The 16798-nt window shown below is 36.4% G+C and overlaps 1 long non-coding RNA gene across 2 annotated transcripts; it reads right to left on the reverse strand.

Moving 5' to 3' along the window:
* Window positions 1-12095: 12095 nt before the first annotated feature.
* LOC145136162 (uncharacterized) lies at window positions 12096-14113 on the reverse strand. 2 transcript variants are annotated; one of them, XR_013720264.1, is made up of 7 exons: window positions 14024-14113; window positions 13824-13895; window positions 13573-13735; window positions 13306-13465; window positions 13087-13233; window positions 12958-12978; window positions 12096-12202 (listed from the first exon to the last, which is right to left on the reverse strand). It is a non-coding gene; the product is annotated as an uncharacterized LOC145136162 (long non-coding RNA). The 2 variants fall into 2 exon arrangements; XR_013720265.1 differs by lacking the exons at window positions 12958-12978; window positions 13087-13233 and having other exon boundaries at window positions 12135-12202.
* Window positions 14114-16798: the final 2685 nt, after the last annotated feature.

Genomic DNA, 16798 nt, shown 5'->3' on the forward strand with positions numbered 1-16798 from the left:
ATGTTGAGCAAGGTGTATATCTTTATGTGATTATATGTTATTGCAATATATGACATTTTATCTTAATATTTTGACACACATCAGTTTACAAATGGATTTGGACATATAAAATATAAAGAATAACAAGTGATTATAATCAAAGTACAACCGATACATTCAAACATTTAATAAACTATTTTGAATATAGTTTGCATACATTACTACGTACTACCCTTGGTTGATAAACTATAATAGGTATAGTTTATGATACATTACATAACACATACATTTAAAAAGGGTACATTTATACAAAGGATATTTTCATTAAGCAAGGTACGGCCATACGGTACCAAGTTTTCATAACACGTAATTCCGTTAATGACTTTGTGAGACATTTACTTCAAATTACCATTAAGTCATGTATTGTAACCAGAGTCTCCTTGAGGGAGAGCATGATAGTTGTGTATAGATCTATATTGGGTTTGACAAACCCACACCTAAACTGCATGCAACAGTTAGACCGATAGGTCTGGGGTGACAAATGTCATAACATTTCCGACGCCTGAAGAACGTCGTTTTAGGCAACCTTGGTCATAGTATGGTTATAATAAACTCACATAAAGTATTAATAAACATTGGAATTTACGGGAACTTCATTAAAATTTAACGAGTTTATGTCGATTTAAACTTGTATTGTTTTACTATAAATATGACAAATTACTTGTACATTTCGGTCTTTGGGTTTTAAGACTACATTTACACATTAAGGAAAATATTGGATTTTCTAACACAAATACTACTTTTACAAACGAAAGGCTTTTAATAATACCAAACAAAAACTTATGAACTCACCAACCTTTGTGTTGACACTTTTTCAAACAACTTGTATTCTCAGGAAATCATTAAACAGGTAACCAAGTGCTTTTGAGGATGGGGCGCTAAGGCGTCTACTATTTCATATTTTGTCAACATATTGTAATTGATTCGTAAACATGTACTTCATACAATGATGTCACTTTTTCAATTATATATATGTTGGTTGTGTTTGCTTCAATTACTATTACAATTGTTGTTATGATACTATACATGAAGTCCTCCACCCCCGGACGTTTCCGCCATCCTTGGTTTGGGGGTGTGACAGATTGGTATCAGAGCACAGTTTATAGTAAATTAAGTATATCAAACCACATAAGATATACAAACTATAAACACAATTGGGACTAATAGTCTCTGATTTGTGCATTTTTCAAATAAATATACTCTTAGAAAATAAATGATTTTCTTGATTAAAGTATACATACATACATTACATGCTCGCATGGTATCATAACTAGCGAAAACATAAAGCAAAAGAAGAAGAGTTGAACATTTTGAGTATGCCTTAGTATATGTGGATTAAATCTGGGAAGGATATAGCCTGATCAACTATATCTGTCCGGGAATTGACTTGCATATACCGGGGGATGGTCAGGATGGACAACAAATCTAACAAACCTAATAACACACTACAAAAGGTTACTTTAAGAACTCAAAACTAAACATTTACAAATACTATAGGAGTATTTTGTGTTACTATAATAAATTATCTGAGAATTAAATAGGTCTTTATTTATAGATCAATAGCTGCTAAGTGGATGCGCTAAGGTTATATGTAACTAATATGCTATAGACTTAGAATTTATGTATCTTTGTTTCACTTCCTGTCCTTGTTTGGTTGTGGTCTTGGAGTTAGGGTCATCTATTCGAAGGACTATTATATCTTAATCACATATGACTGGTATGCACTTTGCAACTAATTAAGTAACCGATAAAGATCATTTTAAAATATAATATATTAATTATGTCCCGACTAAATTAGTATATGTAAAACTTTTACAAACAGTCATATACTTGGAAACAAGGAAACTCAAATAAAATATTTTATACTTTCATTTTACCTCATAACCCAATGTATTGGGTCAATTAAAAGTATAAAATTGTATGTATCGTAAACATACCGGAAAACAACGTAATAATATACTTTAAGTATAAAAGATTTCTCTTCCTATAAATATACTTTTACTAAAAGTACATTGGTTTACGACTTATGACAGAACCATGCCGCCAAGGAGAAGACCACGACCTTCCGGCAACACAGCAACACCTCCTCCGCCGCTGCCTCCACAGTTTGATCCTGCGATGTTCCAGGCTGCAGTAACAACAGCCGTAGCGGCCGCAATATCGCAGATAGGGACAAACGGAGCTGGTGGTTCTGGATCGGGTGCTACAAACTCTAACCACGGAGACAGTACGTGGCGTACAAGAGAGTGTTCCTACAAAGACTTCACCAATGGCAAACCCGACAACTTCAATGGGAGCGGGGGAGTCATCACTTTAATGCAATGGTTTGAAAAGACTGAAGTAGTCTTTCAAGTGTGCTCTTGCCCTGAAGCGAGCAAAGTTAAGTTCGCAGCCTTCACTTTCACCGGCCGGGCCCTTACTTGGTGGAACTGTCGGATTAATTCACTTACTCTCGAAGTGGCTAGCTCCATATCCTGGGCAGAACTAAAAACCTTGATGATGAAGGAGTACTGCCCGAGAGGTGAAATTCAAAAGCTGGAACAAGAACTTTGGAACCTCAGGATGACGGGCTCCGACCTTGAAACATACACCACCCGATTCAATGAATTGGCTCTCCTCTGCCCAACAATGGTTACTCCGGAGGAGAAAAAGGTGGAGCGATACCTTTGGGGACTGTCTCCCCAAGTGCAAATTAGTGTCCTGGCTTCAAGGCCAACTACTTTTGACAGTGCCAGGGAGCTGGCACAACAACTTGTTGACCACCGAGCCGGTCATAATACTACAACCACCACCACTGATCAATCAAAAGGGGGAAACAACAAAAGGAAGTTCTGGAACCAAAAGAAGAGCCAACCAGCACAGGACCCCGCTAAGAAGCAACAAACTATTGCTGTCCATGCTGCCACTACTGCACCACCGAAGCCATATGCTGGAACCCTACCCAAGTGCAACAAGTGCAACTTTCACCACAATGGTGCTTGTAGGGAGATGCACTGTAACAACTACGACAGGAAGGGGCACACTGCTCGTTTCTGTAAAGCGCCGGCTCGACCAATCAACCAAGTCGCCAGTACGGGGGCAACCCGAACCTGCTATAACTGTGGAGACGCAGGTCACTTCAAAAGAAACTGCCCCAAAGCATAAGCCCCTAATGCTGGTGGAGTAGGAAGAGTCCTGGCAATAGGACATGGGGAAGCAGTCGAGGATCCCACGGTGGTTACCGGTACGTTTCTCCTCAATAACTCTTATGCATGCGTACTATTCGATAGTGGAGCGGAGAGGAGTTTCGTGAGCCACCAATATAAACAATTACTTGAACAAAATCCCCAATCACTAAAGGATACTTATGTAGTAGAAATGGCAAATGGGAAAGTAGAACGCACTAGCGATATATACTCAGAGTGTACTCTCACTCTAGACAACCATACATTTAAAATTGACCTGATGCCGGTCACCATAAAAAGCTTCGACGTAATCATCGGGATGGATTGGTTAGTTCCTCACCGTGCCGACATTCTATGTTACGAAAGGGTCGTTCGCCTCAATCTACCAAATGACGAAACCCTTCTCATCTATGGTGACAAACCTAGTGCGAATTTACAAATCATCTCATGCATCAAAGCCCAAAAGTATCTCCGGAAGGAGTACCACGCCTTCTTGGCCCACGTAGTAGACAAGAAACAAGACGTGAAAGACATCAAAGACATCCCCGAAGTGTGTAACTTCCCGGATGTGTTCCCAGAAGATCTTCCTGGTGTACCACTCGCACGACAAGTCGATTTCAGAATTGACTTAATACCCGGAGCTACCCCCGTAGCCAGAGCTCCATACCGCCTCGCACCAACAGAAATGCAAGAGTTGTCCAGTCAGTTGAACGAGCTTTTGAGCAAAGGGTTCATCAGACCAAGCTTCTCACCTTGGGGAGCACCAGTCCTTTTTGTAAAGAAGAAGGACGGATCCTTTCGCATTTGCATCGACTATCGGGAACTAAACAAACTCACCATCAAGAACCGATATCCTCTACCCCGAATCGACGACCTTTTCGACCAACTCCAAGGAGCAAATTTCTTCTCAAAGATCGACCTAAGGTCAGGTTACCATCAGCTACGAGTTCAAGAAGAAGATATTCCCAAAACTGCATTCAGAACTCGCTATGGGCACTACGAGTTTGTGGTGATGTCCTTCGGTTTAACAAACGCACCTGCGGTATTCATGGACCTAATGAATAGAGTGTGTCGACCCTACCTAGACAAGTTTGTAATCGTATTCATCGACGATATCTTGATCTACTCGCGAAGCGAAGAAGAGCATCGCTTACATCTACGCCAAGTGCTAGAGACACTAAGAGCGGAGAAGCTTTATGCTAAGTTCTCTAAGTGTGAATTCTGGATTAGAGAAGTGGATTTCCTTGGCCATGTGGTAAGTGAGAAAGGCATATATGTGGATCCCTCCAAGATCAAGGCAATCGAGAATTGGTCAGCACCCAAGACGCCAACCGAAATTCGACAATTCCTTGGGCTTGCTGGCTACTACCGAAGATTTATACAAAACTTCTCCAAGATTGCGAAACTACTCACCACCTTGACGCAGAAAGGTGTGATATTCAAGTGGGAAAATAAACAAGAAACTGCTTTCCAAACGTTAAAACAAGCCCTATGCAGCGCACCGATCTTGTCTCTCCCAGAGGGAACCGAAGACTTCGTAGTGTACTGTGATGCTTCGAATCAAGGCCTCGGATGTGTGCTCATGCAGAGAGGGAAGGTTATCGCGTATGCATCAAGACAGCTTAAGACGCACGAGGTTAATTATACTACCCACGACCTGGAATTAGGAGCAGTAGTATTCGCTTTGAAGATCTGGAGACACTACCTCTACGGTACGAAATGCACTATCTTCACTGATCACAAAAGTCTTCAGCATATCCTCAATCAGAAAGAGCTCAACATGCGACAGAGGAGATGGGTAGAGTTGCTGAATGACTACGAGTGTGAAATTCGTTATCATCCGGGCAAGGCCAATGTAGTGGCCGATGCTCTAAGTAGGAAGGAGTACTCAGGCCGCCGAGTAAAATCCTTAACAATGACAATCCATTCCCACCTGACCATACAAATCAAGGAAGCTCAACTGGAAGCTTTGAAACCAGAAAAGGTGGCAGGAGAGACATTAAGGGGAATGGATAAAAACTTAGAAGTCAAGGATGATGGAGCACGTTATATCATGAACCAGATTTGGACACCGAAGTTCGGTGGACTCCGAGACGTCGTCATGAATGAAGCACACAAGACTCGATACTCCATCCATCCCGGGTCGGATAAGATGTATCTGGACCTCAAGAAATTATACTGGTGGCCGAACATGAAAGCTGAGATTGCTACCTATGTGAGCAAGTGTCTGACTTGCGCCAAGGTCAAAATCGAATACCAGAAACCATCCGGGCTATTACAACAGCCGGATATACCTCAGTGGAAGTGGGAACGAATAACCATGGACTTCATAACCAAGCTGCCTAAGACATCGGGCGGGCTTGACACCATATGGGTAATCGTAGACAGATTGACCAAATCAGCACACTTCCTACCGATAAAAGAAACCGACAAGATGGAGAAGCTGACTAGAACGTACATAAAAGAGATTGTACGACTCCATGGTGTGCCGATATCCATTATCTCTGATAGAGATAGTAGATTTACCTCACGGTTTTGGCAGTCTCTACAAAAATCATTGGGAACTAGGCTTGACATGAGTACGGCCTACCACCCACAAACCGACGGACAGAGCGAACGAACCATTCAAACGTTGGAAGATATGTTAAGAGCTTGTGTGATAGACTTCGGTAAAGCATGGGATACCCATCTACCGCTTATCGAATTCTCCTACAATAACAGCTATCATACTAGCATCAAAGTGGCTCCATTCGAAGCTCTTTACGGTCGCAAATGCAGATCACCCCTGTGTTGGGCTGAGGTGGGGGATACACAGCTAGCTAGAGGGTAAGTCTCTAATAGCGCCCTCACTGGCCCTGAAATCATAAGGGAAACCACAGAAAAGATCGTTCAAATTCGAGAAAGACTGAAAGCGTCTCGCGATCGGCAAAAGAGTTACGCAGACAAACGACGCAAACCCTTGGAATTCCAGGTGGGTGATCGTGTACTACTAAAAGTTTCCCCTTGGAAAGGAATGATACGATTCGGCAAACGCGGGAAACTAAATCCAAGGTACATCGGGCCATTCGAAATCCTTGCTAGGATTGGGCCAGTAGCATACAAACTTCGATTACCTCAGGAACTCGACAAAGTACATCCCACATTTCACGTGTCGAACCTAAAGAAGTGTTTGTCTGATGAGACACTCGTAATACCACTCGACGAAATCGAAGTTAACGAAAATCTCCACTTCGTGGAGGAACCAGTCGAAATCATGGATCGGGAAATCAAACGAACGAAACAAAGTCGTATTCCCATCGTGAAGGTCCGTTGGAACGCTAAACGAGGACCCGAATTCACCTGGGAACGCGAGGATCAGATGAAACAAAAGTATCCACATCTCTTCCCAAACTCTTGAAATCCCAGTCAAAATGAAAATTTCGGGACGAAATTCCTTCTAACGGGGGGATGATGTGACAACCGTCAAATTTCGGTCAAGTCAAAGTCAAACAAAGTCAACAAGTCAAACCGGTCAACTCCAATAACCCTTGTATGTTAGGGTTTACGTTATGTAATCACTATACAATTCGCTATTTTAATGAGATATCATCATTTGGAAAGTTCATGTGTTTTATTTTCCTTAGCCTTAACAGTGCTAAACAACGAACCAAAGCGATAAAACACTATTGCACAATCATCGGGATTGTGTACGACACTAAAACACGGTTTAACGGGGTTTACGAACCTTGCGTTGTGAAGCCGGACACTCAAATTAATCACAAACGAAACCTCTCTAAATCGTTTTCACTCTATCTCTTTCTATTTGAAATCTCTCCCAAATCTTTCCCAAAGATGGCCCCTTTTTACCTGTTTTTCGACTACGACTTCGTTTTAACTCTGTTTTTCATTATTTTAACGTGGGATTTTCACCCAAAACTTTATTTTATAAACTAAGGCCCCAAAATATATAAATCTCCATGGTTTTTATATAAATGTATTAAAAGAATTGGTGGTTGGACTAATTATTGAGGGAATATTTGCTTTTCCTTATTTTATGACAAAAGCAAGCCACCACCACCTCAGTCTATGATCATCCACTCTTTCCCACTACTCCTTGTCACCTTAATGGACCTTTACACCCAATCTCCAGCTCTTCCCACGTTCTAAGAGCTGGAGGATTGATCCTCTCTCCTCATTCTCCATAAAGTTCTTTCATTCTACACTTAGCAACCAAAGGACACTCTCCAAAATTCTCTCATCTTTTCTCTCAACTTCAAGAACTTCAAGGCTTTCTCCAGGGATTTCTTCCTTCAATTAGTAAGTATCTTCATCATTCACATAATTATTAAACTCCATTCTACTCAAATCATTGATATCTTACACAAATTCCATCTTATTCGGTGTTAGATTCTCGAATCATCAAGACATCTTCTTAGTGTTCTTGGGTTGAACACTTCCTCTATCTCACTTTCATCTACTGAAATCACATAAGGTGAGTTCATACCCCTACATTTACATGTTTTCTTAAGTTTTAAGGGGGGAATACAAGTAAAATCATCAAGAACACAATTAAACTTTTTCTAACAGATTACATCAGAAAAGATGGACTTTAATCACGGACTGTTTTGGTCAACTTAAATATTTTAGTTTTCAAAACTGTTCCAGGTGCAAGTAGTTCAAACTCTTAGCTTTAAAATGGCTACTTGCACATCTTCATATGATGTTTCTACAATTTATGGTGATTTTTACAAAACTGTCTATCATTTCAGAGGCAAACCTGGACCAGCCTGTGATTATGGACATTTTGACCTCTGTTAGAGATCACTAAAAATCATGATAAAATTTATGAACAAACTAGACTCATATTCCAAACTCTCATAATTTGTGGATTTGGATTTGGAGCTTTGATGATTTTTCTATAAATTTTCTAAGAACAGTAACAGAAACTGTATTCAACGAAAAGTTGCTGTCAATTTCATTTCACCTTGTAACATGTTGAGCAAGGTGTATATCTTTATGTGATTATATGTTATTGCAATATATGACATTTTATCTTAATATTTTGACACACATCAGTTTACAAATGGATTTGGACATATAAAATATAAAGAATAACAAGTGATTATAATCAAAGTACAACCGATACATTCAAACATTTAATAAACTATTTTGAATATAGTTTGCATACATTACTACGTACTACCCTTGGTTGATAAACTATAATAGGTATAGTTTATGATACATTACATAACACATACATTTAAAAAGGGTACATTTATACAAAGGATATTTTCATTAAGCAAGGTACGGCCATACGGTACCAAGTTTTCATAACACGTAATTCCGTTAATGACTTTGTGAGACATTTACTTCAAATTACCATTAAGTCCTGTATTGTAACCAGAGTCTCCTTGAGGGAGAGCGTGATAGTTGTGTATAGATCTATATTGGGTTTGACAAACCCACACCTAAACTGCATGCAACAGTTAGACCGATAGGTCTGGGGTGACAAATGTCATAACATTTCCGACGCCTGAAGAACGTCGTTTTAGGCAACCTTGGTCATAGTATGGTTATAATAAACTCACATAAAGTATTAATAAACATTGGAATTTACGGGAACTTCATTAAAATTTAACGAGTTTATGTCGATTTAAACTTGTATTGTTTTACTATAAATATGACAAATTACTTGTACATTTCGGTCTTTGGGTTTTAAGACTACATTTACACATTAAGGAAAATATTGGATTTTCTAACACAAATACTACTTTTACAAACGAAAGGCTTTTAATAATACCAAACAAAAACTTATGAACTCACCAACCTTTGTGTTGACACTTTTTCAAACAACTTGTATTCTCAGGAAATCATTAAACAGGTAACCAAGTGCTTTTGAGGATGGGGCGCTAAGGCGTCTACTATTTCATATTTTGTCAACATATTGTAATTGATTCGTAAACATGTAATTCATACAATGATGTCACTTTTTCAATTATATATATGTTGGTTGTGTTTGCTTCAATTACTATTACAATTGTTGTTATGATACTATACATGAAGTCCTCCACCCCCGGACGTTTCCGCCATCCTTGGTTTGGGGGTGTGACAAGAACCCAACACAAACAACCGAAACAGAGTAAATGTAAACTGAATATGACCGAAATAGAGTAAATGCAAAGGAATGTTTTTTATCTCCTTTCTCCAACTCCAACTAACACTAACATTTTTAAGAAAACCTAATAAAAAAGAAAAGAATTACAAGGGATTACCTGATTCCGCAAATGATAGAGATGCACTGAAGAGTTAAAGTTGGAGAAAGGAGATAAAAAATTAACCTACAATTAGAGGGGCTTAATGGACTCTTATGCTATTGACATGAATGTATAATAATCAATACGAAGTCATATATACATGAAACTGAAAGTCAATTTTGAAAATTATTATCATTGAAAGAAGAAGGAAATTGCATGATTGATGACATCCTATATTTAAATCCATATAACATTCCAAATATATACACTGGGACGATTTTTAATAAATGGAATAGTTGTGAATTTGGAATGTATTCATGAAATCAACGCTTGCTTTGAGCCTAATCAATCGTATATAAAAAACATTAAAATTATTGTGTATAGCTCCTTCAATTTAGGAACTTAAACTTGGAAGGAACATCTAGACAATGTTCAGTATAATTAGTATATCGTGGTGGTATTTTATTGAAAATGAAAAACACAACAAAATGAAATCTGGAATATATTTAAAAATTCTCAGAAATTGACAAGTGTCTAATTAAATGACAAGTGGCAAAAAGATCTTCATTTATTAGGGTAGATATGTGGAAATATAGAAAATATATTTATATAAGATGATATGTTTAACAAGATTAGTCTTATGATAAGTTCAATAATAATAATGCTATCCTCCTAAGTCAATTTGAGCAATAATGTATTTGTAATATTGAATCGCTCATAAACAATATACAAGGTTGTAAATAATATGAGGTGTAGCGTAGCGCCAAGATCAAACCTCAAGTCATGACGAACCATGATGTTTTTCAAGACGTGACAATTTTATATACATTGAATTAAAAATCAAATAACTATAGAATTATATCAAATATATAAAGTTTTTAGAATTGTATATCAACACTCGATATAAAAAAGTTAACAAAACTCAAATGTTTCATGTCCGGTCAGAAAAAAAAAAACAAAAGCTCACGCCTAAAAAAACTTGCACGATAACATGATAAAGTGCTTTGACACGTTATTTTGATATCACACTTAAGAAACCCGTCTTGGACATTTTCAAGACGGCTACACGACGAATCGCGTCATGTCGTGCCTTTTAGAACCATACTCATAAGTTAAGTTGCTCAAAACAACAATATATATTTTATTAGGTACAAAAATTATGCCACTATGGTTTAAAAAAATAGTAAAATGTACAATTTGAGCGAAACCAAGCAACTCGTATCAAAGCCCACGTAGGAGGTCAATCGCAAAGCACTAACAATATGTGTCAGGATTTGAACATTAAATCTCCTATGTGGAATTTCACTCTTCAATCATTGGTTCTAATCATGGGGCTACTAAGGTTGGGGGAATTCACACAAAATAATAATATATTTGGCCAATTATATATATAACTAGGTGAAAACCCGTGGAACCCACGGGTATTAATGTTAAATAGAATTTAAAATTTAATTATGTAATAAATAATATATCATTAAGTTAGAAAACTTATATTGTATTTTTTAATAAGTTTTTGATTTGTAAGTATTTAATTACACAATAAATGGTAAGTATTTAACTACAAATGGAGATTTTTAAAACCATTACTTTTTACTCCTTCTTAATCGTTCATGGTGATTGCAGACACACATATACAGATACACAGATTTCATTATCTACAAATGGAGATTTTTAAAACCATTACTTTTTACTCCTTAATCGTTCATGGTGATTGCAGACACACATATACAGATACACAGATTTCATTATCTACTGGTGAACATATTTCTTTTAGAGGGTTTTGATCAATAAAAAGGATAATTAAATGATTCAACTAAAAAGTAATAACCTAGGAACAAATGAAGTCATGGTTTTTGTGTATTTGTCATTGTGACATTCATAAATCTAAGTCTTTTAAATTGATCTGGAAATATCAAATTGATTGGAAGTAATAATTTTTTCATAAGCGTTGGTAATGCAATTGGTAAAGCTTCATTATACCAAGCTGCATTATGTAGATTGCTTTTTATCATGCCAACGATAATAAATTAACTGAACATCAATTTCAAAAGTAAAATATAATATATTTATGGACTTTATAAATATAAAAACAAAAATATAAAAAAACTGGTTTGTAAAATACTTGTTTGTCCATTAAAATAACATAATGGAAAAAATAATCTTCGTTATTGAACCATTTAAGGATCCATGACTTCTGAAACGAATTTTCAAAGTGAAAATATCATTTAGTACATGTAGTTAAATTATTTAAGTAAAACAACATTGTAATTTTAAAAACCCAACCATATACAATAACGATCGAGCGTCCAATTTTACTTTTAATCAAAAAAGACAATTTTGCCCTTTATGATTTTTATCACACCAGGCCTTGCAACAATTGATTTTTGACATCCATTTCCTCTTTCATCTTCAATAAAATAGCCAAAAGCACCAATAAATCCTAAAATCAACCAAAATATGGAACTTGTGACAATCAATCACAAAGTTAAACCTTTTTCAAGATCCCAAAATAAAAGTTTAAACCCATTAAGCTTAAGTCGAATATCTTTAAAAATGTTTAAAACCACTTTCTATTTTAAATTATTCACTCTCATAAAACTTCTAGAGTTACTCTGTTAAAGTCTTCGCTCATGCTTTGCTAAACACTAAAAATATGAAAGGGAAAGGTAATTACATTTTTCTTACTTTGTAAGCTTTTCCTGTTGCTTGGTTGTAGAATTAAAGTTGAATAGCTTAACATGAAACCCTTCTGCCACCATGTAGTCCCTACAAACAGAAATTACAAAAAGGAAAGGGACATGTGAATACATTTTTCTTATTATAGTGTTTTACTTGGTCAATAAAAAATATTTATTTTCTGCTTGTAAAACAAATTATTAAACATATGACTTAATCTGCTATTTTGAGAAAGTTAAATAGATAGTTCACTATGACTATATGTGAATACTTGAAGTGAAACACATGATTCACTAAATGATATACTTTGACAAATTAAAGGATCAAAAGAGAATTCATAACTTAAACGGTTCAAACAGATATTAGAATTTGGCATATATATCCCAAGTGTAAGTTTTGGTCATACATCTTTGGCATAAAAAACCCCACATCTGAACATATATCTTTTTTAAAATATGGGCATATATAATCCTTACAAACCTATAAATAACACAATTTAAATGGTTATGATAAATTCTTAGTTCAAACCCATGACTAATAGCTTCCAAATGATTCAAGAGTGCAAATAAAGAATCAGTTTTATTCTTTAACAGGTAATCATATTTGTTGTTGGTTGTATCTTAAAATCTGTATTCATATTTAGAAAAGAAAAGTGTCAAAAAGTCAACAAATATATAATACTTATGTTTAACAAATCATAAATGGTGATAGATAAAAAAGCTAGAAACATGTTGATTGTACTTCATCAAAATGGACTTTCTATAACTTTTAACTTCAGAAATGGCAACATACTTTCACGAGTGATAAATAAAGATAAACAAATAAAAAATTGAGAAGTAGCATACTTTTTATAATTTCGAGCATCCCTGTCCAGACAAGCAAGGGTACCAGCCAAAAAAAAAGATATGTAAGTTTCAGCCAAAGATACAATCAATAAAACTATCAAACATTCTGTATAATGTTCAATTTTATACCCATGTGTGACCAAAAATCATGTACACAATTTCTACTCCCTTGTTTCACAATCACAGTCTTTTTAGAACTGATCTGATGTTCTCAAGTTTCTCAATCTGAGATCATGCATATCATTAACATTTTCCCTAAATTTGAAAAGTAGTCTCCTGCAATTCAAGTAACTTTGATTATGTCTATTTCAAGAGATTTAGTTAAATTCATAAAGAAAAAAGTCTCACATTTTTTGTATGTTGACGAAAGCATTCGTTCGCATATACCAGGTGAGACACTTGCTTCTACAACCTGTCGTTTTCCTCCATTAAAGGCTTGTTTATAACTTCCAGCTACCGATTCACAGACTGAAGATGGGAAGCCTTTTTCCACTGTTTCACTCTGCATCTGTAAAGATCATTAACAACCACAAAGTTCAAAGTTAAACCCAGACCACCATTTGAAAATAGATTCGGAAGAACAAAATTAAAGGTCATTTGCAATAAGTATAATACCCTCTGCTTCATGAGCTGTCATCCGAGCTTTGTCACCTTGAACAAATGCCTATCAGCCATGAGATGAACTTACAGGTTGCTTTTTGTATATCTATGTATGATATATATAAAAAACATGATCATGGTGGGACAGAGATTCGGCGCCAAAAAATTAAAACATCTCCTGGAAAAAGCATTTCACAACAAATAAAAGTCAACAAAGATAACAATGGAGACCATATAACTACAATATGAAGGGAGAAAGATAGCACCTTAAAATTTTAATGTGGTAGAAGAAAAAATCGAAATGAATCATCTGATTGCACATTTTGTCGGACAATCACCTAAAAATCAAAAATAAATTGCCATATTGCAAACCCTAGATTACCATCGCATACAAAAAGCGACCATGCCACCTGAATCAGATTTACCTCTTATAGTTCATAATGAAATCAAAGAAATAAAGGGTTACCTGCTTCTTCTGATTGGTGTGACAAAATGGCGGATTGTAGAGGAGTACGATGAAGAATTTCTAGGGGTGCAAGTTCTTTGTAGATGGAATTGTAATCCAATATACTATGTGATTACACATATCTATTTAAAATCCTTAATACGCGTTGTGTATACCAACATACCATGTAAATTTGAATAAGATGCCAGTCGTTATTTTTGGATATCAGGTTGGAATTCCTGATTTCATGGGATTGAGTTTAATTGATAGAACAAATAGGCCGAATTTCATGCGGGATTTCGCAAGATTACCTTTATTAGTTATGCAGATCTTGTTGATTAAAAGGAAATCTCGGTAATTTTGCAGCTGAGATCTCGGGTTGAAGTTGGAAAGTATTATTCCGTATCATTTCTAGGTTATCCTTGTAAATCGTGTTGGAAGGATGAAGGGGTATATTAGGCATTTCACTTAGAAAAAAATGAGCGGGAAACAAATGCGGGGATGAGCTTAGAAGAAGCCACGTGGCGACAAATGTACTGTTTTATTATAATAGGGGATAGGGGATTAAATCACAAGATTCTTATGAACAGTACCTGACCATGGGTACTGTTCATCGGTTTAGTTTACTCCACTTGGGTTACTTCCACCGCTCATTCCTCTGATAACTCTTTTCTTTTAATTTCATCTCCCAAATCGATCTATCTTCCACCGCTTTTTGTCTTATCCATTGATCTTTTGAAGCGAACATCTCTTTCCACAAGAAGATAGCCCTAACGAAAACCTCCCACCTCCGACGACGTATCAAATGTTTCCCCCATCACACCGGACACACCACCGCCTTAACCGAGTGTTAAATTACTGTTGTCATTTCTCTCCACCACCGCTTGGCTCAAATTGCTCACCGACTCAGCTGCTCTCTCCCTTAAATGACACCCTAAATGCCTGGTGGGTTTCCGACGGTGAGGCGCTGCAAGGTAGGTCGGTTAAAGGAGTCCAGAGCATCTATTGTGTCTGATTTGGGGGTGTTTCGTAGATAGCTACCCAAGTCCGTTCAAGGAGACGAACGATTGATTCAGGTACAATCCACTTGGTGTTTTATATTTTTAGCTGTTTTAGTATACGACTTCGACTTTCTTCCCCACACCTATTTCGACTTTCAAATTGATTTGTCTGTTATAAGGGAGGAGGGAGTTATTCCCTCCCAACCCACTGAACCCACTGCCACATCATTTTTTCTCTTTTGTTTTTTTCATCTTTCCGAACCCACAACACACGGAAATCATATCTTTTTGAACCCACTCAACCCACTCAATTAAAAAAAATACAAAACAATCAAATGTAAAATCTTAATTAGCAATAGAGTTATCGGCGGTACCACTCCCGCTTCAACGAGTGGGTTGATTGGTTTCACTAACCCACTTCATCATCTCTCTCTACTTTCTCTTTCTTATTTTCTCTTGTACCATGTGTTTTAAAACTTGTACCTTAGTTGTTTTGTATTTTTTTAATTGAGTGGGTTCAAAAAGATAGGATTTCCGTGTGTTGTGGGGTTCGGAAAGATGAAGAAAAATAAAAGAGAAAAAGTGATGTGGCAGTGGGTTCGGTGGGTTTGGAGGGAACAACTCCCTCCTCCCTAACAACAAGGCTACAATCATCAAGGCAGATGCTCATATATATAACTAACAAAACTTTGCAGGTTCGTCGATTAGCAATGGAGGTTCGTCAGCTGGATTCATCAAAGGCAAATCACTATTCTGAACGGTGGTTCAAGTGGTATGCATTAAAGCAATATATATGTTTCTTTTTTTTGACAAAACTCAAAACTCAATTTGAGTTTCTTCAATTGCAAAGTTAATGCAGGTAGTGTCATGTCTTTGGTGGTACTGGTTGCTACTCTGGGAGTCGTGGGTTATGGATACATGTCGTGGAAGGCCTGAATCCGATTCTCTAATATTCCAATTGATTCAAAACATTCTCTGTCTCAGTGTTTCTTCGTTTGTGTAAGAAGTTTGAACTCTTTATCTTTTTGTCTGTCAATTTTATATGTTAGGGGTTTTCTTTCTCAGACCTCATGTATGTGACAAAGCAAAACATGTAAAATACTGTCTGAAACTTTACAAAACATCTGGAACAAGTCTCAGATACCCTTGATGTGAGTTTCGGGTGTCAAGCACTGCCACCAATACAGTTCATTGCAACCACCTGTGTGATTGTTAAATATAACTATCAGAACTGATTATTACAACAAATTATCCGATTCTTGATTATCCATGTTGGATAACATTTCAATATTGATTATTACAATAATATTACGAGGCGAGTGGTGGAAAAAGACCAACTATGCAGCTTAGCAGGTAAGTTTATTGATAAGCTATGTGTTTTTTTTAACAAGAAATCTGTTTTTCGAACACCTTTGTTGTCATCAATATTACGAATACAGACTCTAGTTAGAACTGCCATACAAAAGGGTTAACCAGGTGCCTTTATATTTTCACTACCAATAAGTTTTTAAGTTTCATTCTTCGTTTTGTTCTTTAGAGAAGGAAATTGACAGAAAAATACTATGTTTAGCAAGGACCTAATCATTTAGGTTTTTCATATTACTTTCTTAATTTTTTAACTCTACATCTAGGTTGAAGCATTTTTCCATATTTAACACTTTTTTTATTGTTATTTATTATATTGTTGCTGTATTTTATTGTAATGTGTTGAGATTTATATTGAAGAGCCCGTCAAACTATATATGTTATGGAGCAAATGAAAGGTCATTTTTGTAAATACCAACTAATACATGGG

Source organism: Lactuca virosa, chromosome 9 (assembly GCF_052849685.1).
Source record: "Lactuca virosa cultivar CGN04683 chromosome 9, Lactuca_virosa_CGN04683_v6, whole genome shotgun sequence".
Classification (NCBI taxonomy): Eukaryota; Viridiplantae; Streptophyta; class Magnoliopsida; order Asterales; family Asteraceae; genus Lactuca; species Lactuca virosa.